Source organism: Delphinapterus leucas, chromosome 7 (genome assembly GCF_059928025.1).
Source record: "Delphinapterus leucas isolate spDelLeu-1000000601 "Yukka" chromosome 7, BTC_Dleu_Yukka2, whole genome shotgun sequence".
NCBI classification, from domain to species: Eukaryota; Metazoa; Chordata; class Mammalia; order Artiodactyla; family Monodontidae; genus Delphinapterus; species Delphinapterus leucas.
The window spans coordinates 16,920,246-16,946,295 of NC_143135.1; the positions used below are offsets into that span (position 1 = coordinate 16,920,246).

The 26,050-nt window shown below is 37.5% G+C and overlaps 1 long non-coding RNA gene across 2 annotated transcripts in view; it reads left to right on the forward strand.

Moving 5' to 3' along the window:
• The window catches only part of LOC111184073 (uncharacterized), a 198,699-nt gene that overhangs the window by 30,890 nt on the left and 141,759 nt on the right, over positions 1–26,050 (forward strand). For both annotated transcript variants that reach the window (XR_016393796.1, XR_016393797.1), the window contains exons 3-5: positions 5,624–5,766; positions 7,554–7,706; positions 15,486–15,623. This is a non-coding gene — a long non-coding RNA (uncharacterized LOC111184073). The remainder of the gene's footprint in view (positions 1–5,623; positions 5,767–7,553; positions 7,707–15,485; positions 15,624–26,050) is intronic.

Genomic DNA, 26,050 nt, shown 5'->3' on the forward strand with positions numbered 1-26,050 from the left:
ATGTTGGAAAGGGCAGGAAGGCGTGGTTACCAGCCTGAATTTTAATAGATGTAAATACTTAAGACAGTGCCAGCAACATCATAAGTACCCAACACATGCGTTAAAATTTCTCTTTTCCTTTTTAAAGAGAATTGCCAGAAATAAAAAAGGTGCTGGGGCTTCCCTGGTGGCGCAGTGGTTGAGAGTCCGCCTGCCGATGCAGGGGACGCGGGTTCATGCCCCGGTCTGGGAAGATCTCACATGCCGTGGAGCGGCTGGACCCGTGAGCCGTGGCCGCTGAGCCTGTGCGTCCGGAGCCTGTGCTCCGCAACGGGAGAGGCCACAGCAGTGAGAGGCCCGCGTACCGCAAAAAAAAAAAAAAAAAAAAAAAAAGGTGCTGGATGATTGAAATGGGAAAATCACCAATTTTCAAAAAGGGAAGTAAGATGAATTCTGAAAAGAACACATCAATTAATGTGACATCAATCCCTGGTCAAATTCAGGGACAAAATATTTAGAGAAGGATTGTGAGTAGTTTGGAAAGGAAGTTGGATTATTGAAAATAATGAGTTCCAAATGACGAAGTCTGACTAAACTTATCTGATTTCCTTTGTTTGTTCTTTTCATTGAGGGTTTTTATTATGGGAATGTACTAGATGGAAAATATCCATATTTTAGTAAAATATTGGAAAAATTGCCCATTAGTTGTGCTTTCTCATGCATTTTGCCCATGCTCTAATCTCTGTTTGGAAGCTCGTCCTCTCCTCATCTGCTGATAATTGCCTCCTTGTGTGAGGCAGGATAATACTTTTGGAATATTAACCAACATTTTAAAAAAGTCCTTTCCAACCTTGGCCCTCCTGAGTCAACTAGGCTGTCTGCAAACATTACTTTAGGTAAGAAAAGACACATCAAAAAGAAGCTGTGGAAAAAGATAGTCTGTTGTTGGCTTTGGATTTCAAAAATCTAAGTCTTCAGGGAAACAGAAAAAACTCTGGGCTAGAAAAAAGATGTGGAAGAATACTTTGTTGTGTAAAAATAAAACCTTTCCTCGTGGAGACTAGATAATGAGAAGTAGAGGCCTGAAATGAGAGGACTAGATCTAGTGAGCACCTGGCACTTGGCATTGCTACTTGACCTTCCCATTGTCCTTTATGACCTACCTTTCTGACAGCAGTATTGTCCATTGATAGCCTGGCATGAATGATGCCTGTCTGCTCCATGTATATCTCACTCTATGTGTACAACTCTCTCTTTAATGCCTATGACAGTTACAAGCCTAGAGCTGGAGGATGGGAAACTGAGACCCTAGTCTAGAGGGGAGGTAATCATGTGAAATGGACCTGTCCTTGGGTAGTCCTAAGCAGAATCAATATTTTTCCTCCTTTACCAACCACCCTTGCTGTTAGACTACAGTAAAAGTCTACCTTTTCACATTCTTGAGACATAACTCAAAAAAAAAAAATGGCAGAGGGGAAGGAAGAATCTTACATTCTTTTCTGAGGTTTCCTCAACAACCCCAGGTAGAGTCCAGTGCTCCTTCTTGAGCTCCTCTTGGACTGCAAGTCCACTTGTAGCATAGGACCCATCATGGGGAATTGCTTTATTGACTGCATGATCATTTCCTCATTTGACTGTGAGCCTCTCCAGGGCAGGGAATAGATTTTATTATATTTGTATTTCTTGGCACACAGTAGAGACTAAGCAAGTGTTTTATGGGTTGAATTGAAGATGGTTAAATGTGTGGAATTACCTAGGTTCATAAGTGCTGAAATATGTACTCAAAGAATGTTGACTAATGTGTTAGTGTGGGCTTTGAACTATCTCTCTATGAGGTTTCTAGGTTCAGAGCCTTACTTTTTTGTTTCTATTAATGACCAGAATGAGATTATAACTCACTGATTACATTTTGGAGTGATAGGAAGCTGGAAGGGAAAGTTAATACACTAATGAGAGTCAGAAGCAGAATAGTTGAACCAATGAACCAAATATAATTTAATTAGGAGTAAATATAAAATACTACAGTAAGGGTAAAAAAAACAACAACTGAGTTACAAACTAGAGGGATATATAGCTTAAAATAAAGTATTTATTAAAGATCTTTCCAGAGCTTTAGTTTATAAGCTTATATGGACCAAAGTATGGTGCAGCTTTTACTATACTATATATTATTTAATGCAATTTTGGGTATTATTTATAGAAATAAAAGGAAGAGATGCACTAAGGCAAGGGTCCTACTGTATGCCCCATTGATGAAATCATGGCTGAAATATTGGGTACAGTTTCATATATAATATTTTAAAAGGATAATGCTGGATAATTTAGGAGAAAATATTTGTGGAAACTACATTTTTATGATAATTGAGAAGGGGTTGGGGCTAGACCAATCCTATAAAATTAGATATTTCCATCAATGAAGTGACAGCTTTGGGACAGTCTTTACCTCCCTTCACTGGAAGAGTTTAAACTGAGAAAAGGACGACCATCAGCATTTGGGATCCCTGAAATGCATAGGTGATTGGATTCAGATGAGCTATAAGGTGGTCTCCAATTCAAAGACAAGGCACTCTTTCCATGTATGCTCCATGGTTTAGTTGGAGAGTACTCTGTGGATGTGGATGGATGGAAGGGCCTTTTGACCAAATGGCAGAAATGATGGAGAGAACTGCTTAGCTCAGAACAGAGCTTCCCAGACTTCTTTTATCCTTCACTCCATATGCAGGCCACACAGAAGGCAAAGATCTGGGCTGTTGGACAGTAACTCATGTGAAAGGGAAGGATACAATTCCTTGGTGGATAGGAACCGTGAGGAAGAATGATGATGCTACTCTATGTTCTGTGACTCGGTACCAGGAGAAATAATGGGACTTGATCAATGGGAATATTTGGGGGAGAGGAAGGGATACCAATGATGAAGAGGTAAGTGTGGGTCTCATCTGAGAGAATGATGATGTTTTAGCCCCACGGTCCATGGCTCTGAGTTCAGCAGGTGAGTCTGGGACAATTGATGGCTTCTGACACCCAGGCAGTTGCAGTAATTCTGAGCTATGTGCCATGGCCAAGCAGCTCAGTGCTGGAGACAGCTTCATTACTGGGGGCCCAGCCTTCACTGAGCAGCAGACCTTCTTCCATCAGTCAAAGATGAATGAGGAAATCACCCAGGCTCTACATGTTTTTAATATTCCCCTCTCTCTTTTGTCCAGACCAGCTTTGGTTTAGGTACTCTGCTGCCTCCCCTGCGGAAGACCTCTGGCATCACCCACCCCTCTAATGATATGTGAAACATGGGAAAGAGGATCTTAGCAAAGGACTCGAAAGATTGGGTATCTCTGCAGCAATCAAAGAGTGACAGAGTGTGCCCTGGCTTGCCCAGGAATAGGCAGAGGTTCACTGCTGCTTTAATTCATCAGTAGGATTCCAATCCCATTTCTGAGCATGGAGTGAATAGAACTTCTTCCAAGAATCAGAAAGGACAAATTAAGCAAAGCTTAATTTCCTGCCAGAAGAAAGCAAAATGTTATCCTTATGTTAGAGGCAACATGAAATGGTGTACAGCTATGTAGCACTGAGTCAAATTCAGTGTCCTTTATCTTCAAATTACAGAGAAGTACAGTCCCTGAAAATCTCTAAATCACAAAGCATACTTACTGTTTTCTTCCTAATGAGTTCAAAGAGAAAATGTAGTAAGTGAATGTAAACCTCGTGCAATTTTTTCTGGTATCCTTCTTTCCAAAGCTGCCAACTGCCTCCCAGGCTGTGCTGCAGGTGTCACCTCTCCTAGCATCCTTGCCAAGCACCCCGTGTAGGTGGGGGTGTGCCGAGAAGCCCTGATGCTCCAAGATGAATCCACACTGAGCAATCCCTTCACCTCTGAACTTAGATAAAATGGCACACCCTGGGGAACAGAACCAGCCTTCCTGGGCAACCATCAAAGGGTCAGATAACAGAATTCAGAAGCGTGGAAAAGCCAGCTCTCATGGAGTAAATTTTCACCAGTGGAAATGGAAACTGGGAAGATAAATTTCCTGTCATTTCCCCTCTGAGGTGGACTGCTCCAAGGTGCACTTTCTTCTTGCCAACCTTCTGGAGAAATCCTGCCTGCTGAGGGAATGTGCCTGGCGAGGGATGTGCAGCATCTCCTCATGGCTCACTGTGAAGTGGTGACTGGCGTGGCAGCACACTGCCTCTCACTGCCCATCTTTCCTTAGCTTGCTTCCCCTTATTTCCTTCCCTGTACCACTCTGGATTTGCACCTTTTCAATGAAGTATCAGCTCTTTAGTCCTTGCCTCAGGTTCTGCTTTTTTAGATGACCTGGGCTAAGGCAGATAAACAAATCAGGAAGCTCACTCATTCATTCACTCACTCACTCATTATTTTATTTTATTTTATTTTTTTGTGGTACGCGGGCCTCTCACTGTTGTGGCCTCTCCCATTGCAGAGCATAGGCTCCAGACGCGCAGGCTCAGCGGCCATGGCTCACGGGCCCAGCCGCTCCGCGGCATGTGGGATCTTCCCGGACCGGGGCATGAACCCGTGTCCCCTGCATCGGCAGGCAGACTCTCAACCACTGCGCCACCAGGGAACCCCTATTTTATTTTTTAATAGATCTTTATTGGAGTATAATTGCTTCACAATACTGTGTTAATTTCTGTTGTACACCAAAGTGAGTCAGCCATATGCATACACATGTCCCCATATCCCCTCCCTCTTGAGCCTCCCTCCCACCCTCCCTATCCCACCCTCATCGCAAAGCACCAAGCCGATCACCCTGTGCTATGCTGCTGCTTCTCACCAGCCAAGTATTTTACATTCGGTGGTGTGTGTATGTCGATGCTACTCTCACTTCGTCCCAGCTTCCCCCTCCCACCCCGTGTCCTCAAGTCCACTCTCTGTATCTACATCTTTATTCCTGCCCTGCAACTAGGTTCATCAGTACCATTTTTTTCTTTTAGATTCCATATATATGCATTAGCATACGTTATTTGTTTTTCTCTTTCTGACTTACTTCACTCTGTATGACAGACTCTAGGTCTATCCTCCTCACTACAAATAACTCAGTTTCTTTCCTTTTTATGGCTGAGTAATATTCCATTGTATATATGTGCCACATCTTCTTTATCCATTCATCTGTTAATGGACATTTAGGTTGGTTCCATGTCCTGGCTATTATAAATAGTGCTGCAATGAACATTGTGGTACATGACTCTTTTTGAATTATGGTTTTCTCAGGGTATATGCCCAGTAGTGGGATTGCTGGCTCATATGGTAATTCTATTTTTAGTTTTTTAAGGAACCTCCACACTGTTTTCCATAATGGTTGTATCAATTTATATTCCCACCAACAGTGAAGGAGGGTTCCCTTTTCAACACATCCTTTCCAGCATTTATTGTTTCTAGATTTTTTGATAATGGCCATTCTGATCAGCGACTCACTAATTATTGAAGGTTTATTGAGTAGCTACTGAGTGTTGAGCATTTGCTAATTTCTGGGGACATAATGATGGGTATAATATGGTTCCTACCTTTAAATAACTCATAGTCCAGTTTAGAGAGAGAGACATGAGATCGGATAAAAACTCCCCAAATTAGGAAGAAAGATCTTTATGGTAAAGTGTTTGAGATAAAGTGTTGTTCTTGTCCTAGAAATCTGGCTTTAAGAATGCTGCATATGACTTAGTACTGAAGTCCCAAGCTAACGGAATCTTGAATCAGTTTTCTGCTGTTGTACCAGAATTGGACTAAGGCAAAAGCTGAAAACAGAAGTCTTCAAGTCTGCATCTTCTAAGGTGAGCCACCGGGCATTACCCATCTTTGGGCAAGACACTTCCCTGAAGGTTTTTGAGAGTTGGAAGAAATGCTTCCTCTTTCATTGCTTCCCCACATCCCCACTTGAATCTAAACGAGAAGGGGACTGGAGTAGTGACTAGAACCATCATGTGGCTGGCCTTATGGTGAGAGTTGTGTTCTTAGAGAGAAGATTTTTCCCCTATCCTGTTGGAATGCAGCAGAGCCAAGTGAAGCAGCAAGAGAATCGCCTATAAAAATCAGGAGCGCATGAAACAAGGGCCATCTGATTCCTTGGTGAAATACTTGCTGAGCTAAAAATTCAGCTGGCCCACACTGGTGCTGCCTCCAAAACACACAGGGCGAGTTCTTGGGTGAGTGGGCATGGGTGTTAATAACCATGGGGACTCATACGTGATTTAGCTGTGGGGATTTGGAGGTGGGAGACCATTCGTGCGGTGCACAGCCACAGGCTTGAAAGGACTACGATGAAGTGTGTTTGAGAAGAATATGAGGGGACTCCACCTCATTCCATTCATTTTTGCCCTCAGAGTGGTCAGACCTAACAGTTCCAGGGCTCTCCATAGACAAGTTCAGATGCTAGAGAAGAGCCAGCAGCTGAGGGCTTCCTGGGTCCCCCAGGCCTGGCAAAGAGACAGCCAACCTGAAGAAGGGAGAGGGGCATTGTGTAGCTGGCAAGGTTTATGCAAGAAATAGTTGCTCCACTGAACAGGTGAGACAGCCAGAGAAGAGAAGCCAAGAAAATCGTGTGCTGATGTGAAGACAAACACAAGAAAGGAGGCAATGAACATCAGACAAAACCCAAACCAACCAGAGTGAGGCCAGGGACTCAATCCTCACCAGTGACAGACAAATGGACATCTATTGAAGAAGACCCCATACTCCACCCTTCCTCCCCAACCGCAACATCAATGTCTCTACCTAGAGGAGGGAGGGGGGTGCAGCCATTCATTCTCATGATCTTTCTCCACTCTGGGAGGCCAAGGCCACAGTAGCTTGTGTTGGGGAAGGGGGTAGGGAATTTTTGAATGCTGAAGTTTTAAACTGGATTGGATTATGTTTTAACAATTTAAAATAATTGGAAAGTTTAGAATCTGCAAAAGACATTACCAAGGGGTGGAAAAAGAATTTTACATAGCAGGGTGGAAAAACAGTGACTGAAAGATGTAATTCTGTTTCCACAAGGGATTTTAAGGGCAGGACTGGAAGTGGCATATTCTTTCTGCCTGCATCTAATTGGCCAGAACCCAGTCCCATAACTTCAGCCTAATTTTATATGAGGCTTGGAAACCTCCTTCTGTGTGTCCAGGAAGAATGCCTTGAACACATAGCATTGTCTCTGTCACAGGCAGCCACTTTGAAATCCAGAACACTGCACAATTTAGTTAGAAGACAAGTTTCTAGCAGTTTTGTAGTGGTGAGAATATTAACGAAGAAAACCTATGATGTGATTGCCACTATTCAGTAGTTCTTACTTGTTTCCTCAAACAACCAACAATGTTTTACAGGTTGAGTCTCTGAGAGAGTGTGCTCTGACTTAGAAGAATCTAATATTTAATCCTGGCAACTCTATGACGTGCGTGCCTTGACTCTTAGGTTCTAGAAGAAACAAAAGAGCTAACAATTTAATGCCACAACTAATAGGTGGTAGGTTTATTGTTAGTATCTGGCTCTATCCCACTTTAACATTCCTGCTGTTTCTATTATACCCATATCATCTTGTCATCTTGACTTCTTAAAATTCAAGGCCTTTCTTCTCTTTGTTCAGGGTGAATTTCCTGAGCCTCGTTTTGATGATTCTATGATGACCCCCTATTGACTTTCCACATGACATATACTCACTGTGCCAAGGATCATGTTGCCAAGCATCAGAGTTTATTGTTCCATCTGGCTATTATTATTCCATTTGCACAAGATCACGGTGTGTATGGTTCTTTCTGGTATAAAGTTGCAGTTTTAATGGTTTGATGATCTGTTGAGCTGCATTTGGTTCATTGGGTAATTTCTTTAATTTGACTCTGATGTTTGTGAAGATTGGGTATTCACTAGTTCATGCAGTTTTGATTTTTGACTCATAAAACTGGAGCAGAAGGGCCTGGGGCTCAATAATTCAGCACTGCTGATCAGTTTCACATCCTTGTTCATTTGTTAATGGGACTATTGCTAGTGAATCTTTCTCTACAATTTTCTTTTAGTCTCCTAAAACAATTTTTTGATATTAATATACTGTCATTTTAATCTCAGATTATCCTTTTCAGGTTTCATGGAAGCTCAGTAAAAACACTTTAAAATAATCTGTGTTATTTTAAATAAGCATAACAATATCATAATTAGATGTTGTAGGCTTTGGAACCCAAAATATGATCTTCTTTTTAATAAGTTTAAACAACAGCAACACATGTTCTTGTTTACCAATTGTGTGGAGCAATCAGAAGTAGTTTAAATGGGGGAGGACACATAGGGAACATTTGGGTGTGATTTTAGTTACTGGATTGAAATGGAGAAATTAGTAAAAGCAACTTTGTCTTTCCCTTGGTTGTCCTTAAAGAGTGACCATTGGCAAGTTTCCTTACAAAATCATATACCCAACAAATATGCATCAATAACATGCCATTTTTATGCCAGTCTCTGTGAGCAAAAATGATGAATTCCTGAACTTTTTAAAGTGCTCTGAGTCTTCTTGGGGTAGAGTACATATATATAAACACAGAGTGATAAAAGCAATAGCATAATATGTTCGATATATAGTGATAGCGCAAAAAAGGGAGGATTAATTGGACCGGATATCGGGTTTTGTAAATGTTTGATTGATATTTGATCTCTCAGAGAACTGTTTATATTACCATTTCCTCTGCTTAAATAATGCATTAGGGTAATCAATCACTACTTTCTTTCTTTGATCCCTAAGTCTTTCTCTATGAGTCTAGAGGGCTGTATCTTAGGGCTTTGGTCTAAAGAGATCATCAGTATTTCAGAAGCTGGACTTGGCTGTGCTTTCTCTATCATGCTTGTTATTTTTCTTTCCTATTGGGTGCTAATCATGTGTATAGAATAACTTCTCTCCCATGTACAGAGGAGTTCTTTTACTGAGTGTTGCTGCATGTAGATCTCTGAATGGCCAGGAAATGGGAAATAAAGTTCCTTTCAGGTTTATTTGCCACTTCACAGGTTGTTTGTCAGAATTTGCAAGTAGATCAATCCTTGCAAAGAGTGGAGTGTTTTGTATTTTAATTCCTTTTTTTTTGTAATTAGGATACATTTTTTTATTAAAAGCTGCTAGAAACCAACATTTTTGCACCCATAAATTTAGCATCTTGTGGCACAGTAAGAATTACAATGGTAGGAAGAAAGGGAACTGTGCAAACAAAACAAAGACATAAAATGTAATGAGGGAAAAGCAGCCAGCTTGCTGCAACTGTAAAGAAGAAGAAAACTTCAGGGAGGTCTGATTTATAGGGAATAATTATTATTGGTTGATTTAGAAAACTGGGGCAGAGATAGGAAGCTGCTGAAGTGGCTGTTTTTGCAAACTGATTTGAAGAACCCTTCTCTTACGTGCCATTATAAAATAATAACTCTTGGTGAATGTGTCTCCTTTCACTTAACGATTTGCAAGTACTGGAAAAATACTGCTTGAATAGAATTATGATGCCTGAGAAGCACATTCAGACCATTATTCCAAATGTAAAAGCAAAGATCAGGAGGAGGTCAGGGATTTGTGAAAAGTTGCCAAAGGGATCAGAGCAAGAGAAGAGATCCAGTTCCCAACTTTTGATTTCCCAAATTCAGAAACAGTTGTTCCCACAGTAAAACTTTAAATTCTAATTAGGAAAACTGAATCTTCATTATAGCTTTCACCCATTAATTCATTATTCACTTGTTCATCAGATATTTACTGAGCACCAACTATGTAGCAGGTACAGGTTCATGTGCTAAGAATACATAGATGAGTAAGACATGCTCTCTTTCCTCAAAGAGTTCATATATTTAAGGGATGAATTTACATGAACATGGTAAATTAAGATATGCATTTCCCTAACTGTGAAATACTGATTAATAAAATGCTTAGACTCAGAAACCGAGATATTATCTTTCTATTGTTAACAGTGCATTTTTCCCCCCTAAAATGTAGGGTGATTTGCCTGGTTATTCATACACATTTTTTTCTGAATTTAATGTGTATGACACCAAATTTTATTAATTTCCAAACATAATTTTTGTTGCTCCCCAAACTGGTATTTCTTTTTTAAAAAAACATATTTATTGCAGTATAATTGCTCTACAATAGTGTGTCAGTTTCTGCTTTATAACAAAGTGAATCAACCATACATATACATATATCCCCATATCTCCTCCCTCTTGTGTCTCCCTCCCACCCTCCCTATCCCATCCCTCTAGGTGGTCACAAAGCACCAAGCTGATCTCCCTGTGCTATGTGGCTATCGATTTTACATTGGATAGTGTATATATGTCCATGCCAATCTCTCACTTTGTCCCAGCTTACCATTCCCCGCAACCGTGTCCTCAAGTCCATTGTCTAGTAGGTCTGTGTCTTTATTCCGCCTGCCCCTAGATTCTTCTTAACCGTTTTTTTTCTTTTTAGATTCCATATATATGTGATAGCATACGGTATTTGTTTTTCTCTTTCTGACTTATTTCACTCTGTATGACAGACTCTAGGTCCATCCACCTCACTACAAATAACTCAATTTCGTTTCCTTTTATGGCTGAGTAATATTCCATTGTATATATGTGCCACATCTTCTTTATCCATTCATCTGTCGATGGACACTTAGGTTGCTTCCACGTCCTAGCTATTGTAAATAGAGCTGCAGTGAACATTGTGGTACATGACTCTTTTTGAATTATGGTTTTCTCAGGGTATATGCCCAGTAGTGGGATTGCTGGGTGCAAAAAGACAACCCTCAGAATGGGAGAAAATATTTGCAAATGAAGCAACTGACAAAGGATTAATCTCCAAAATTTACAAGCAGCTCATGCAGCTCAATATCAAAAAAACAAACAACCCAATCCAAAAATGGGCAGAAGACCTAAATAGACATTTCTCCAAAGAAGATATACACATTGCCAACAAACATATGAAAGAATGTTCAACATCACTAATCATTAGAGAAATGCAAATCAAAACTACAATGAGGTATCACCTCACACCAGTCAGAATGGCCATCATCAAAAAATCTACGAACAATAAATGCTGGAGAGGGTGTGGAGAGAAGGGAACCCTCTTGCACTGTTGGTGGGAATGTAAATTGATACAGGCACTATGGATAACAGTACAGAGGTTCCTTAAAAATCTAAAAATATGTAGCTCTTTTTAATGTTAAAAAGAGAGATACCAAACATCATAGGGCACATTCACTTTAAGTTCCAAGTAGAATAATTATCAGTAATGAGAAAATGTCTTTACCCCTCAAAATGTTTTTTTGACTTAGAGTATAATTTGTATAATATTAATATAATCACACCAGCTTTCTTTAGGCTAGAGTTTGATTGTTAGGCTTCTTCTATTCTTTCTTTGTGCTTTTATTTTCAGATTAATCCTTTGTAGTCTATATTTGTAGTTAAACATTTTTTTTATTGAACTCTACTTGATTTACAATATCATGTTAGTTTCAGGTGTACAGCAAAGTGATTCAGTTTTATGTATATATATATATATATTCTTTTTCAGATTGATTTCCATTGTAGGTTATTATAAGATATTGAATATAGTTCCCTGTTCTATGTACAGTAGGACCTTGTTTTTTAATATATTTTATGTATAGTAATTTGTATCTGCTAATCCCAAACCCCAATTTATTCCTTCCCTCCTTTCCCCTCCGGTAACTATTATTTTGTTTTCCTTGTCTATGAGTCTGTTTCTGTTTTGCAAATAAGTTCATTTGTCTTATTTTTTAGATTCCACGTATGTGATATCATATAATATTTGTCTTTCTCTGTCTGACTTACTTCACTTAGTATAATAATCTCCAGGCCCATCCATGTTGCTGCAAATGGCATTACTGCATTCTTTTTAATGGCTGAGTAATAGTCCATTGTGTGTGTGTGTGTGTGTGTGTGTGTATACCACATCTTTATACATTCATCTCTCAATGGACTCTAGGTTACTTGCATGTCTTGGCTATTCTAAATAGTGCTGCTATGAACATTGGGGTGCGTGCATCTTTTGGAATTAGAGTTTTCTCTGAGTATATGCCCAGGAGTGGGATCACTGGCTCATATGGTAACTCTATTTTAGTTTTTTAAGGAACCTTTATACTGTTCTCCATAGTGGCTGCACCAATTTACATTCCCACCAACCGTGTAGGAGCATTCTTTTTTCTCCGCTCCCTCTCCAGCATTTATTATTTGTAGACTTTTTAATGATGGCCATTCTGACTGGTGTGAGGTGATACCTCATTGTAGTTTTGATCTGCATTTCTCTTATAATTAGTGATGTTGAGCATCTTTTCACGTGGCTTTGGCCATCCATATGTCTTCTTCGGAGAAATGTCTATTGAGGTCTTCTGCCCATGTTTTGATTGTGTTTGTTTTTCTGATATTGAGCTGTATGAGCTGTTTATATATTTTGGAAATTAAGCCCCTGTTGGTTGCATCATTTGCAAATATTTTCTCCCAGTCTGTAAGTTGTCTTTTTATTTTGTTTATGGTTTCCTTTGCTGTGCAACAGCTTTTGAGTTTAATTAGGTCCCATTTGTTTATTTTTGTTTTTGTTTCAGTTACTCTAGGGGACAGAGCCCAAAAATATTGCTGCAATTTTTGTCAAAGGGTGTCCTGCGTATGTTTTCCTCTAGGAGTTTTATAGTATCTTTTCCTTTGTTGTGCAAAAGCTCATAAGTTTGATTAGGTCTCATTTGTTTATTTTTGATTTTATTTCTTTTGCCTTGGAAGAGTGAGCTAAGAAAATATTGCTACGATTTATATCAGAGAATGTTTTGCCTATGTTCTCTTCTAGGAATTTTATGGTGTCAGCTCTTATATTTAAGTCTTTAAGCCATTTTGAGTTTATTTTTGTGTATGGTGTGAGGGAGTGTTCTAACTTCATTGATTTACACGAGGCAGTCCAGCTTTTTCAACAACACTTACTGAAGAGACTGTCATTTTTCCATTGTATATTCTTGCCTCCATTGTTGAAGATTAATTGACTTCAGGTGTGCGGATTTATTTCTGGGCTCTTTATTTTGTTCCATTGATCTATGTGTTTTTTTGTGTGTGTGTGGGAGTACCACACTCTTGATTACTGTAGTTTTGTAGTATTATCTGAAGTCTGGGAGGGTTATGCCTCCAGCTTTTTTCTTTTTCCTCAGAATTGTTTTGGCAATTCTGGGTCTTTTGTGGTTCCATATAAATTTTAGGATTTTTGTTCTAGTTCTGTGAAAAATGTCATGGGAAATTTGATAGGGATTGCATTAAATCTGTAGATTGCTTTGGGTAGTATGGTTATTTTACTTACGTATTTTAACTGGCAGTTTTAGGGGCTTCCCTGGTTGCACAGTGGTTGAGAGTCCGCCTGCCGATGCAGGGGACATGGGTTCGTGCCCCAGTCCGGGAAGATCCCACATGCCGCGGAGTGGCTGGGCCCATGAGCCATGGCCGCTGAGCCTACACGTCCGGAGCCTGTGCTCCACAATGGGAGAGGCCACAACAGTGAGAGGCCCACCTACTGAAAAAAAAAAAAAATGGCAGTTTTAAGTCTTTTATATTTAATTATTTTATTTGAATATTTATTTAAATATTTTATGAATATTTCGATTAATTTATACGTGTTATTTTGTGTTTTCTATTTTTTGTTTGCAATGTGATTTTGAACAAAAATTCACATGAAAGCTGCTTTTGCTTAAGAATTCTCATAATAGGCATTTTAAGAAAAAAACAGTTTTATTGAACTATAAACGACATACAGTAACTTGCACATATTAAATTTTATAAATTTTGATATACGTGTACACCCATGGAACCATGACCACAATCGAGATAATGAACATATTTGTCACATCAAAAGATTCCTGATGACACTTGTAAATTCCTCTCTTTTATCCCTCTCTTTGGATAGAGAGATTTTCCTGGATTGCATCTCTGAAGTCTTGCTAGTGGTTCCCAGATGCTGATCTGTGAGCCAGTACTGACTGGACTGTCAGAATTCTCTCAGAGAACTCATTGAAAAAGCCCACAATTCTAGGATGCTTCTGTAGAATTTCAAGTAAATTTTTTCTGGGGTAAGGCTTGTGTTTCAAAGGGGCTCTTTAGGATATTATTATATGAAGCTGGGTTGAGAAGCACTGCTCTAAATGGTAGGCATCCCATTTAGGTTTGATGGGATTTTGGATTTCAACACAATAATAACAACTAATTATAATAATACTTATTGGACACATAACACCAGACATTTTAAGTGTCTGTGGAGCATGTATGTCACTTTTATGAAGATTACTTTAACTTTTGAGTTAAATACAGTTATCACCCTTATATGAGGAAACTGAGTCTTACTCAGAATCACATAGCTAATGACTGGGAACCTAAGCCTATACAGACAACCATACAATGTAAATGGTGTGCTACCTAAACTAGGAGGCAAGCACTGGTTCCAACCCTATCTCTTGCAGGGTCACCTTGGATAAGACATTCAAATATGCAGGAAATCTTTTTTTTTTTTCATTTGTAAAATGAGAGGGTTAGATTAGATAATTTTCTAGCTCTTTTTAGCTCAAAAATTATGCTTTTTGTATGAAAATGCAATTAGCTTTAAAGAAGTATAACAATGAACTAATCTCTAACATATGAAGCGTTTATACCCAGTTTAGAGCAATATTCAAGGACATAAAAAATGCATACAGTTTGGCACCTTTTAACACTAATCTTCCATTTTATCAACACAATATATACATTTTCTGCTTTAAATATTGAACTGTGATTCTTTCTTTTGCTGCAGTGTGGGGATCTAGCCATTGGGCTTAACTACAGCTTAGCTGTTCCTGGAATAAAAGTACCTTTTGGTTTTTCTTTTGCCATTTCAAAGTGTCCTAGTGAAGAGCCTTCCCAGAATTATTGTCGCTTTAAAACATTTGCGTCTCAAGAGGGGTCCTATCTGGTTTTGTCCTTTACTGCAGTCACCCTGTTCTGGGGGCTAGAGATGGAATGGAATGATTATGTACTTATGCACTACACTTCCTAGCATGGCTGTCATTTTTTTAATCAGCAGAATCTGTCTTTTTTTATACCTGACCTACTGTTTCTGCCAAGCTTTCTATCCATGGAAGGCAGGGCTTGACAAAATAAGGATACTTACTAACACTTTTTTATTAAGCTGTGCTGGCTCTATTGAAATCTACGGCTAAATTTTTAAAGGTGGCTATCATTTTCCTGTGATTCAGATTTTAAAACATTTATTCAGGAAAACGTGCAGTAGTTTATAGGCTTTGCTCACATAATTTCATGTTGAATTTTGTAATAATTAATACAGAGCATATTATATAGGAGTGTATGTGAGCAATCTGAAATCATATATGCACACATAGTTTACATATGTGTGTGTGTACATATATAAATTTAAAATTATAATTTTCTGTTAATATTTACTACTAATGATTTTTATTTTCTGATAGACTCATGGTACAAGTTGTTCTGGAAAGTTTCCACTGCAAGAGAGATATTTATTGCTGCTTTCATTTCTCTGTTCCAGGAGACATGCTTCCTCTATGTTTCCAGGTTCTGTGAAATGAAATGCTGCAAGATGTATCTACCTGCAACAGAGCATTCTGAGCATTGCTTTCCACTCAGTGCTCATGAAAAGAAAGTACAAAGAGTAAAGAGAGTCAAGGTAACATTTAAAATTCTTTATTAAATACATTCATTTATTTATTTATTTTTGGCTGTGTTGGGTCTTCATTGCTGCACGCAGGCTTTCTCTAGTTGTGGTGAGCAGGGGCTACTCATCGTTGTGGTGGGTGGGCTTCTCATTGCAATGGCTTGTCTTTGTCGCAGAGCACGGACTCTAGGCTCACGGGCTTCAGTAGTTGTGGCACGTGGGGTCAGTAGTTGTGGCTCATGGGCTCTAGAGTGCAGGCTCTATAGTTGTGGCCCATGGGCTTAGTTGCTGCGCGGCACGTGGGATCTTCCCGGACCAGGGCTCGAGCCTGTGTTCTCTGCATTGGCAGGTGGATTCTTAACCACTGTGCCACCAGGGAAGCCCCTGGTCTTTAATTTTCTTAAAAAACAAACAAACAAAGCTCAGTGTACATAAGTTAAATCTTACCTTGTCAAATAAGGAAAGTCTGATTGTTTTGGTGATAGAAGTCTTACCAATCATTCCTTTAAAATACTGCTCTACATAGTTATGGGCTTTGGAGCTGTATTTGAAATTATCATTAATTCAAAAGATCATTGGGACCACTAAAGTTTACATTAGACATATCACCAGAGAAGTTTTGTGAAAATAAATTTCTCCTCAACCCCAGGAGAATGAACTTTTCCATCTGTCCCATTTGCAAACATTATCTAATATAACATTATTTCCAGATCTAATATATAGAGGACTTGAAGAGACAAAATTAGCATTGGAAAGAACATCTGATTTAAGATTCAGCGTTAGAGTATTGCTGTTTACTTCATTCTTTTACTAGAAATAGAATTTCTTTCACACAAATTTTATAGAGTCTTGTGTTAAGTGAGCTCAAAAAGGAAGCCAGTCTCTATCCCCAAAGAGGATGGCATTCTTATGGCCTTGTGTTGTGAATTTTTTTAAAAATACAGTTCTGATTTCAAATAGTCTATGCCATATTCCCCACCAAAACACAAAATATTTTAGAAACCTCTGTTTACCACATCCAAAGTACTTCTCTGAGTCTTCCTTATACAACGGACATAGACTTGAAAATCCTTTGGGAAACGGATTGCAGTTTCGGGTTACAAAAATTGTGATTACGGGAAATGTGACTATACAGTAAAACATAAAATTGTAAGTACCTTAAAAGAGGCACAGATGCAATGCTATTGCTTTTTATTGATAGAAATAACTTAATATCTTGTAGGACCAGGGAGAACCTTATGGAAGCAATGGCACTTGAAGTAGACCTTAAATAGCATTGATGGTGACAGTTGATGATTACCTTACACCAGTTGTCTGCCTAACTGAATACATTATCTAAATTTGTTCTTCAAACCCTGTGAAGTAGTTTCTCTTATTGCCCCAGTTTAATAAGTGAAGAAAACAGACATTAAAAAGATATGTCATATACCTAACTGGGGATGGAACTAGGATTTGAACTCAGGTATGTTTGGCTTTACCTCTGTGTTTAAATTCACTGTTATATTTTGTCTTGGTGGAATTAAATGTGCAGGGATGAGGGTGTGAAAAAAGAGTGTTTGAGATAATGGGATAGAGACTGGAAAGCACAGGACACAGTCAACAGAGAACAGTTGATTTTGTTGGAGCTATTGGTATATGGGGAATGAGAAACAAATTTGGAAATACCACTTGGGGCCAGATGGTGAAAAGCCCTAAATGACAGGCTCAAGAATGCTGACTCTTATCTTGGGTGATAGAAAGAGTTATTGGTCATTAAGGCTAAAGAAGAATTGGAATAAGCATATAAGATTCTGGAGACTGAGAGATTAGTCACAAGGTTAGGACTCTAATCCCAGAAAGCTGCAATGAGGATCTGAGCTGTAGAGGTGAATGGAAAAGACCAGGATGTGGAATGAACTACCCAGGTGCAAAGATGAGGCCACATGACCCAGCAAGTGGACACAGCTTCCTGAGGAAGAGAAGCCTGTTTAAGATAGAACATTGTGATTTCGGATACACTAATTGGGATACCCAGGTGGACATTTCCAGGAGGCATTTGTAAGATTTTGTCTGTAGTCCATCAGCCACCTCTCTGGTTAGAAGGAGAAGAATGTTGTACCAAGCTTTATGAGTGAATTAAAATGAGGCAGAAATAAAATCTTTTTTTTTCTAGGAAAGACACTTTTCTAGGTGCTTTACTATAATAATCTTATGAGATAAGCCATATTAACTCTATTTTAAAGGTAAAGAATTGGCTTAAATGAAGTTATGATTTGCCCAAAGTATAAGTGAGTAGTAGAGCCAATATTCAAACTTAAGTTTGCTTCACTGAGGAGTGTGAAATCATTAATCTTTGAAATTATCATTTATTTATTCATTCATTTATTATTATTTATTTGTATATTGGGTATTTATTTTGCACAAAGCATTGCTCAATTCCAAGAAAAAAATTATTTTGTGAAAAAAGCAGCAGTCCAATATGATGCTATTTATGTATTTTTTAAAAAGAAAATCTGTAAAATAATGCTGCATATTTTCTGTGACAACATGTAAAAAACACACAGTAAATTGGTCACAGTGTTTACATCTGAGGAATGAATTAAGATAGGTAGAGAGGTTAAAGAAAATGTATGTCTAATGTTTTAATTATACAGAGGATATTTTCATGTATTATTTGTGTAGTTAAAATTTAATATTAAAATGAATGTTTCTGCCCACAAAATGGCTTCCCATACAACATGATTATGTTATAAGTAGTTTGAATTAAGTAAATGAGGAAATAGGATGAGTTTATAGAAATTATTTAGAACAAAATTTGGGTTAAGTGAGAGACATAGTTTTTTCCCATGACTGGTTGCTGGTCTCTTCTGAAGAAAGTCAGGCAGGCTTCCATTAACAGCTCCATGAGCCACAGCCAGCTGGGCACACCTCATTTTTCTGAGGAATGTGTCAGGCTGTAGGTAGTAGGCTGAGGGGGAATTTCCCAAGCAGGAATTTGGATATAGCTTGCTCATTCTTGTGGTTGAAGGCAACTGAATTCCTTTGTAAGGGGGCTCAAGCATGAATCTGGGGCTCTCTTCTGTTGAGTTTCCTCCCTGGGGAACCTTTAACTATCTTCAGCCCTACTCATCCCCAGTGTGATCAAAGCTCCAGTCATAATTAGCTTCTGCCGGGTACTCTTATTTAAGTCCTTTGGCTTTTCAAATATACTGTTTTCTTTACAGTGTTTGCTTTTAGCTACTTAACGTTCCTCGTCCTTCAAGTCTCAGCTTCAATTCCACATTCACCAAAAACTCATCTGTATCCCAGCTCCCAAACCAGATTGGGTGTTCCTTCATGTACCCCCATGGCCCTCTACTTCCCATGCCATTTCACCACGCCCTCACTCATCTAAGGCAATTCTCCACCCTGGCTGGACATCAAAATCATAATTAAGCTCTAAAAATATAAATGTCTGGGTTCTACTTCAGATTTATTGCATATGAATCTTCAGGATTATATCTAGACGTTTATTTTTGTAAATAGTGCTTGTTATATAATTGCAACTAATATTTCTTGATATTGATAAGTGCATTAAGAAGAGAGGCTCTGGGATGGGAGGGGAGTTTGGGGGAGAATGGGTACATGTATATGTATGGCTGAGTCGCATTGCTGTGCACCCGAAATTGTCACAACATTGTTAATCGGCTATACTCCAATATAAAATAAAAAGTTAAAAAAAAAAAAAAAAAAGAAGAGAGGCTCTGGTTCTGCAGCTGTTTGTTTCACTGATATTGAAGACTTTTTTTCACCCTCATCAGTAACTCTGGCCTCACTGGAATCACTAGGATAATGTCATAAAGACAGAGATCAATTTGGCTTGCTTAATTTAAAGAGAAATATTTTGACATCATAAGTGATGTTTTCTGGGTCCTAGAAGTAGACAATGGGACATCTCAAATGAGACTAAAAAATGTAAATATTCAATAGCTTATGCAAAGCAGTCTCTCATTGCATCATCTTTCACCGTCCATTCTAGTTCAGCTCCTTCCCATTACCGTACCAACTCATATCTAGTAATAGCAGTGGGATGGGGCATTACCTGGACAGAATGTAAAATACTCAGTGTTGTTTTCTGGAGTCTTATTCTTGATCTCATGGGCTCTAAATGTGCAGCATCTGCCGATCAACATTTGACTAGGTGTTCTTGGACCCAGACACTCCTGATACCTTGATGCCTAGAATACTGCTCCAAATCTTATGTGTCCTTCCAACCCTCAACATCCATAAATCAGAGAGAAGCAGAGGAGTATAGTGTTTGAGAATGCAGGGTTCTGGAGCCTGGTTCTGGGTTTGGAGGCAAGCTCTGCCATTTCAACAAGCTGTATGCTTCTCTATGCTTCAGTGTTTCCATCTTTAAAATGTGGAAAACGTAGTATGGTATCTACTTCGTAAAGTTTTAGTAGGATTAAATGAGCTAATATACATGAAGAACTTTAGGAGGTTATCTAGTACATTGTAAATGCTGAAAAAATATTGGCTATTTTACTTTTAAAGATTAGGCATTCACCCTAGCTACACAGATGTTACAGAAATGTATGGGGAAGATAAAGAATAAACTAAGCACAGGTAATATAAAATCACTGATGATAAAATGGAGTAGAAAATGTCATTACATAGACTGAAGAAGATTTTTAAAAATGCAATTTGGTAAAGAGGATATCAACAAGAGCAGATTTACCATTTTCACTGGCCCCTTAGAAGGTTCTGGAAATGTCTTAGTATTCTTTTTCTTAAAGAGACTAACTTAAGTTATATAAACTTTAGGATTTGTAAAACCTGGATCTTCTAAATCAAAATGGAAAACACTGTTCAGGAAGACAAAATAAAAGAATTTAGACCAAATCGGTGAGGTAGATATATGAAGTATCCATTGATTGCTGACTTTTGCCTTGTGAGCTGGGCCTCAGAATAACTTACCACAGTTCCATTTTCATATGCCGTTTTTGAAACTCTCCTAACAACCTCCTAAAGGAATCAGTTTGCCCCATGTGTGGGCACATTAACTCTTATTTTTTTTCCCCTTAATTGCCTTAATCTTAAAATATAAGGAAGAATTAATTAACTATCCTGATGGGGGAAGAAAAGTTAATAGCAATTTTAATGAGGGTAACCTTAGCAGGATTTGTAATAACCCTGAAAAGATGGTTAAGTCCTTTCTCCACTTGACTCTCGCCTTCTGCAAATAGCTGTAAGGGCTGATTACAAGTGATTAATTACCTACTGGAAGGCTTTTCTCCAGCTCATCTTCTTATCCCCAAACCAACTGCAGTCTGAAGAATATAGTGAGAATTCTAAACATAAAAAAGGTAAAATGGCTTTTTCTACAATATAAAGTGCTTATAAGACAGAATTTGATGAAGAACATCTGGATAGAGATTTTACACCAGCACAGGGAAAGGCAAATAAGTTGTATTAGGCTGACCTTGGAAATTTCATCTAAAATGACAGAGAATGTGGTAGACACGCCATGAATGAGACATTTGTATTACTACAAGGCAGTGGATTTTTACCTGGAACCACTCTCTGGACTGTGGTGCAGGAAGGAAGAGCCCAGATAGAACCTACTGGTATCATTAAACTGAGTATTCAGAGTTCAGAGTTTGAGGCTCATGAGGAAATTGGAATTTGTAGGTCAGAAGGGCAGCTGTGGAGAAGAGAGCCATATGGGGAAGAAAGAACATAAATCTGACAGGGGTATACCTGACTATCTGGCCAAATACTAATCTGTGCACATTCAGAGTGAGATTCCATATGTTCCAGCAAAGAACAACTACTGGAGAAAAAAAAAAACTACTGGAGAGTTGTGAGCTGACTTGAGATTGTATAGTGCTGAGAGGCACTCAAGTTCCATCCATTCAAAGTAGAAGGACCTTGTTGAACATCCTCAGCATTCAGTAGAGAGCCTAGAAAGGCCATGCTCTAGAAGTAGGACTAATTTAGCCCTAGAATAAATGATACTCTAGAACCACTATGATATATCACAAAGTAAGACTTAAAAGAATCAAGCAGGCTCCAAGTAAATGCACTGCCTTATGGAATAAAACCCACTATTCTATTCAGGAAGATGACAAAGTCCAGGTGCACAGCAATGTAGCATCCATTATTCCATATTACAACCAAAATATATGAGACATGTGAAGAAGCAGAAACATATGTTCCATAACCAGAAGAATAATCATTTATTAGAAACCTGTCCCCAAATTATAGATATGATAGAATTATCAGATAAGGACTTTAAAAGTTACTATAAATATGTTCAAGGATATAAAAAAATACTGACATATAGCTATAATTAGAAAAAATAATTGCAATAGAGAAATAGAAGATATAAAAAGGATCCTAATGAGACATATAGATGAAAAACAATATCGGAAAAAAAATTTGATAGGTTTAACAACAGATTATTCACTGCAGAGCAAAATATTAGTAAATTAGTAGAAAGGGGCAAAATAAACTATGCAAACTGAAGCCAAAAGAAGAAAAGCTGAAAATAAATGAACAGAGCTTCAGTGACTTGTCAGTCTATACCTGACCATATATAAATGGTCCTATATATGTGTAATTTGGAGTCACAATAGGAGGGAGGGAGAGATTTGGGGAAGAAAAAAAAACTTTGAAAATATCAGGGTTGAAAAAATTCCAAATTTGGTAAAAAAAATAGAGAGCACATATTTATGAATATCACAGAAAAGCAAGAGGGATGAACTCAAATAAAACCGTATCCAAGCACATTATGATCACACTACTGAAAATAGATTGATAAAGAGAAAATATTAAAAGCAGCCAGACAAAAATAACACATTACATACAGGGAAATAGTAAGAATGATTCTATCTACTCATCAGAAAAAATGTAAGCCAGAAGACAATGAAATGACAACCTTAAAGTAGTGAAAGAAAATTATAGCCTAGAATCTTATATAGAGTGAAAATATTCTTCAAATATGAAGGCTAATGAAAGCAAATAAAAACCATTTTCAGAAAAAACAAAAGTTAAAAGACTATTTCACCAGCAAATCTGCACTACATGGAGTGTTAAAGGAAGTTCTTCAGGTTGAAAGTAAATGATACCAGATGGAAATTGGGATCTATATAAAGGAAAGAACCACTTGCCTGGTGGCGCAGTGTTTGAGAGTCCACCTGCCGATGCAGGGGATGCGGGTTCGTGCCCCGGCCTGAGAGGATCCCATGGGCCGCGGAGCGGCTGGACCCGTGAGCCATGGCCGCTGAGCCGGCGTGTCCGGAGCCTGTGCTCCACAACGAGAGAGGCCACAACAGTGAGAGGCCCACGTACCGCAAAAAAAAAAAAAAAAAAAAAGGAAAGAAGAGCAATGGAAATGGTAAATAGGTGGGTGGGTAAATTAATTTTTTATCTTATTTAAAAATTTATCTAAATAGGTGGGTAAATTAATTTTTTATCTTATTTAAAAATGTATCTAAATTATTTTGACTATTAAAGAAAAACTATAAAATTGTACTTAAACATGCTTATGTGCAGAAGTAAAACTTATAAGACTAACAGAAAGAATGGGAGTGTTGAAAATAGAAGTATACCTTATAAAGTTATTATAACTGAAGTGGTATATTGTTAACTGAAGTGGTATGATGTTATTTGAAGGTAGAATCTGATACGTTAAAGACACAAGTTAAAACTAATAAAACATTCCAAGGCAAGGTAGATTGCTAAATATTGCTTAATTAATAAAAGGAAAACCAGAAAAAGAGAGAAATAAAGAATCAGAAAAAATCAGGACAAAAAAATCCCCAGGGTAGTAGCCTTAAAAGTCAGTCATATAAACAACCATTTTAAATATCAATAAATTTATCACTTAAACTAAAAAACAGAGTCTAAAACTAGATATCAATTTTTTTTGGTTGAAATATAGTCGATTTACAGTGTTGTGTTAATTTCTGCTGTACAGTGAAGTGATGCAGTTATACATATGTATACATTCTTTTTTTTAAATATTCTTTTCCATTATGGTTTATCAGAGCATATTGAATATAGTTCTGTGCTATACAGTAGGACCTTGTAAACCTGAATAAAAAAGCAAGACTCAACTATATGCTATATATTTACAAGAGGTGCACATTAAAGATACAGATAGGTTAAAATTAAAAGGACGAGAGAAAGTTATACTATGCAAATACTAAAACTAGGAAAGCTGGACTGACTATATTAATATTATACAAAATATTCCTCAGGATGAGGATTATTATAAGAGATAAAGGGAAATATTTTATAATGATAAAATGGTTCACTTATTAATTTATAACAATGCAAAATGTGTATGGGTCTAATAATAGTGTTTCAAAATACATGAAGCAAAACTGATAGAAGAAAAAGGAGAAATAGGCAATACCACAATTATAGTTGTGCATTTCAATATTTACCTCTCAGTACGTGATCCGGTAAGAATATAGAGATATGAATAGTAGTATAAATCCATTTAATCTGACCACTGCAGAATACACATTTTTGCCAAGCTCACGTGAAACATTCACCAAGAAATACCATATGCTGAGTCATAATACAAGCTTAAATAAATTTAAAATGATTAAAATAATTCAGAGTATGTTAGCTAATGAACCTGAAAATTAATGAGAAAGTATCTGGAAAGTCTCCAAATATTTGTAAATAAAAAGTGCACTGAATCAGTTATACACATACATATATCCACTCTGTTTTAGATTCTATTCCCATATCGGTCATTACAGAGTATTGAGTAGTGTTCCCTGTGCTATACAGTAGGTTCTTATTAGTTATCTATTTTATATATAGTAGTGTGTATATGTCAATTCCAATCTCCCAGTTTCTCTCTCCCTCCCCCCTTTCCCCCTTGGTAACCATAAGTTTGTTTTCTACATCTGTGACTCTATTTCTGTTTTGTAAATATGTTCATTTGTACCATTTTTAAGATTCCACATATAAGCAGTATTATATTTGTCTTTCTCTGTCTGTTGAAATTCTCCTTATATGAATTACCTATTAATATATTTTATTTTTTTTGAAACTTGTTTTTCCTGTCTTTTTTTCTTGTTGGTTTGCAGTAGTTCCTTGTTTATTCCAGTTATTAATTTTTGTCAGTTTTTTTGTCATTATTAGTAGAATGAAAATCTATCATCTTGATTTGTCATTTTTGAAAATCCTATACAAGACTTTATTTGTAGTTAAATCTATCAATTTTGGTGGGTCTTGCTTAAGAGGTCTTCCTTAACCCTTAAGTCACAAAGATATTTTTAATTTTTTTCTTTTAGCTTTGTAGTTTTTCTTTAAATTTAGAACATTGCTCCTTTTGGAGTCCACCTTCTTATAGAGGAGAAAATAAGGAGTGACTTAAGTTTTTCTTTTTAAAAAATTTTGTGTAGTAAGACTACATTTTTAATTCTGTCTACTAAAATATTCACTATTTCTTCATAGATGTACAGTGACACTTTCATCATATTTGAAGTCTCCATACATGTTTGTTGTTGCAATGCTGGATTTGTTGGTTCCTATACAAACACCATACTTTAAAAATCATTGATAGAAATGTTCTTTTAAATGAAATAATTTTTAATCAGAGAAATGGAAGTCCTATAGTTGTGTGGATAAATAATGCAAAATAGCCTGATAGACTTCCAATTCACATTACCAAGAGGCAAACATTTTTCTTTTAGCTTTTTCTTTTGTTATTTATCTCCTTATTCTTAAATGTACTTGCTACCATTTCCTGGTTTTCTCCTGTGCCAGGTACTTTTCCTATCATCCTTTCAAGTCCTTCCGTTAAACCAGGGATTGATAAACTTTTTCTGTAAAGGGATAAGTAGTAAACATTTTAGGCCTCATGGGCCATACAGCTTCTGTTGCAACCACTCACTTCCGCCACTGTAGTGCAGAAGCAGTTATAGATGAATGGGGGTAGCTTTATTTACAATAAAATTTTATTTACAAAAACAGGTAGTGGGTTGAATTTGTCAACTCCTGCAGTAAACCATATTGCCTCTCTTTAAAAATAAAATTTTCAAGATGAAGACATATTTAAATATAACCATTACTTTTTAAAAAGTATTCTCTATATATAGATTATGTTGTATGTGAAAATAACTTCATAACTAACAGTTAATGATGCTGGTCAGCTATGTCACTAGGTTCTCCAGTGACTTCTTTCTTTGTGCTTTAGGTTTTGACTGGGACTCAAGCAACTAGAATAGACTATTACTAGATACTAGAATAGACTTGGCCACCCAATCTATGTTTGAATACCTTTAGTTCTATTTCTAGATTTAATCATTGATAGTTTCCTATACTCTTCAACAATTATTTACACACATCCCAAATGAGATTATACTCTGTATTTGTTCTGTACCCTCCCTCCCCCTTTGCTTTTTTCCTTCTTTCATTGCTTTCTTTGTTCCTTCCTTCATTGCTTTCTTTTT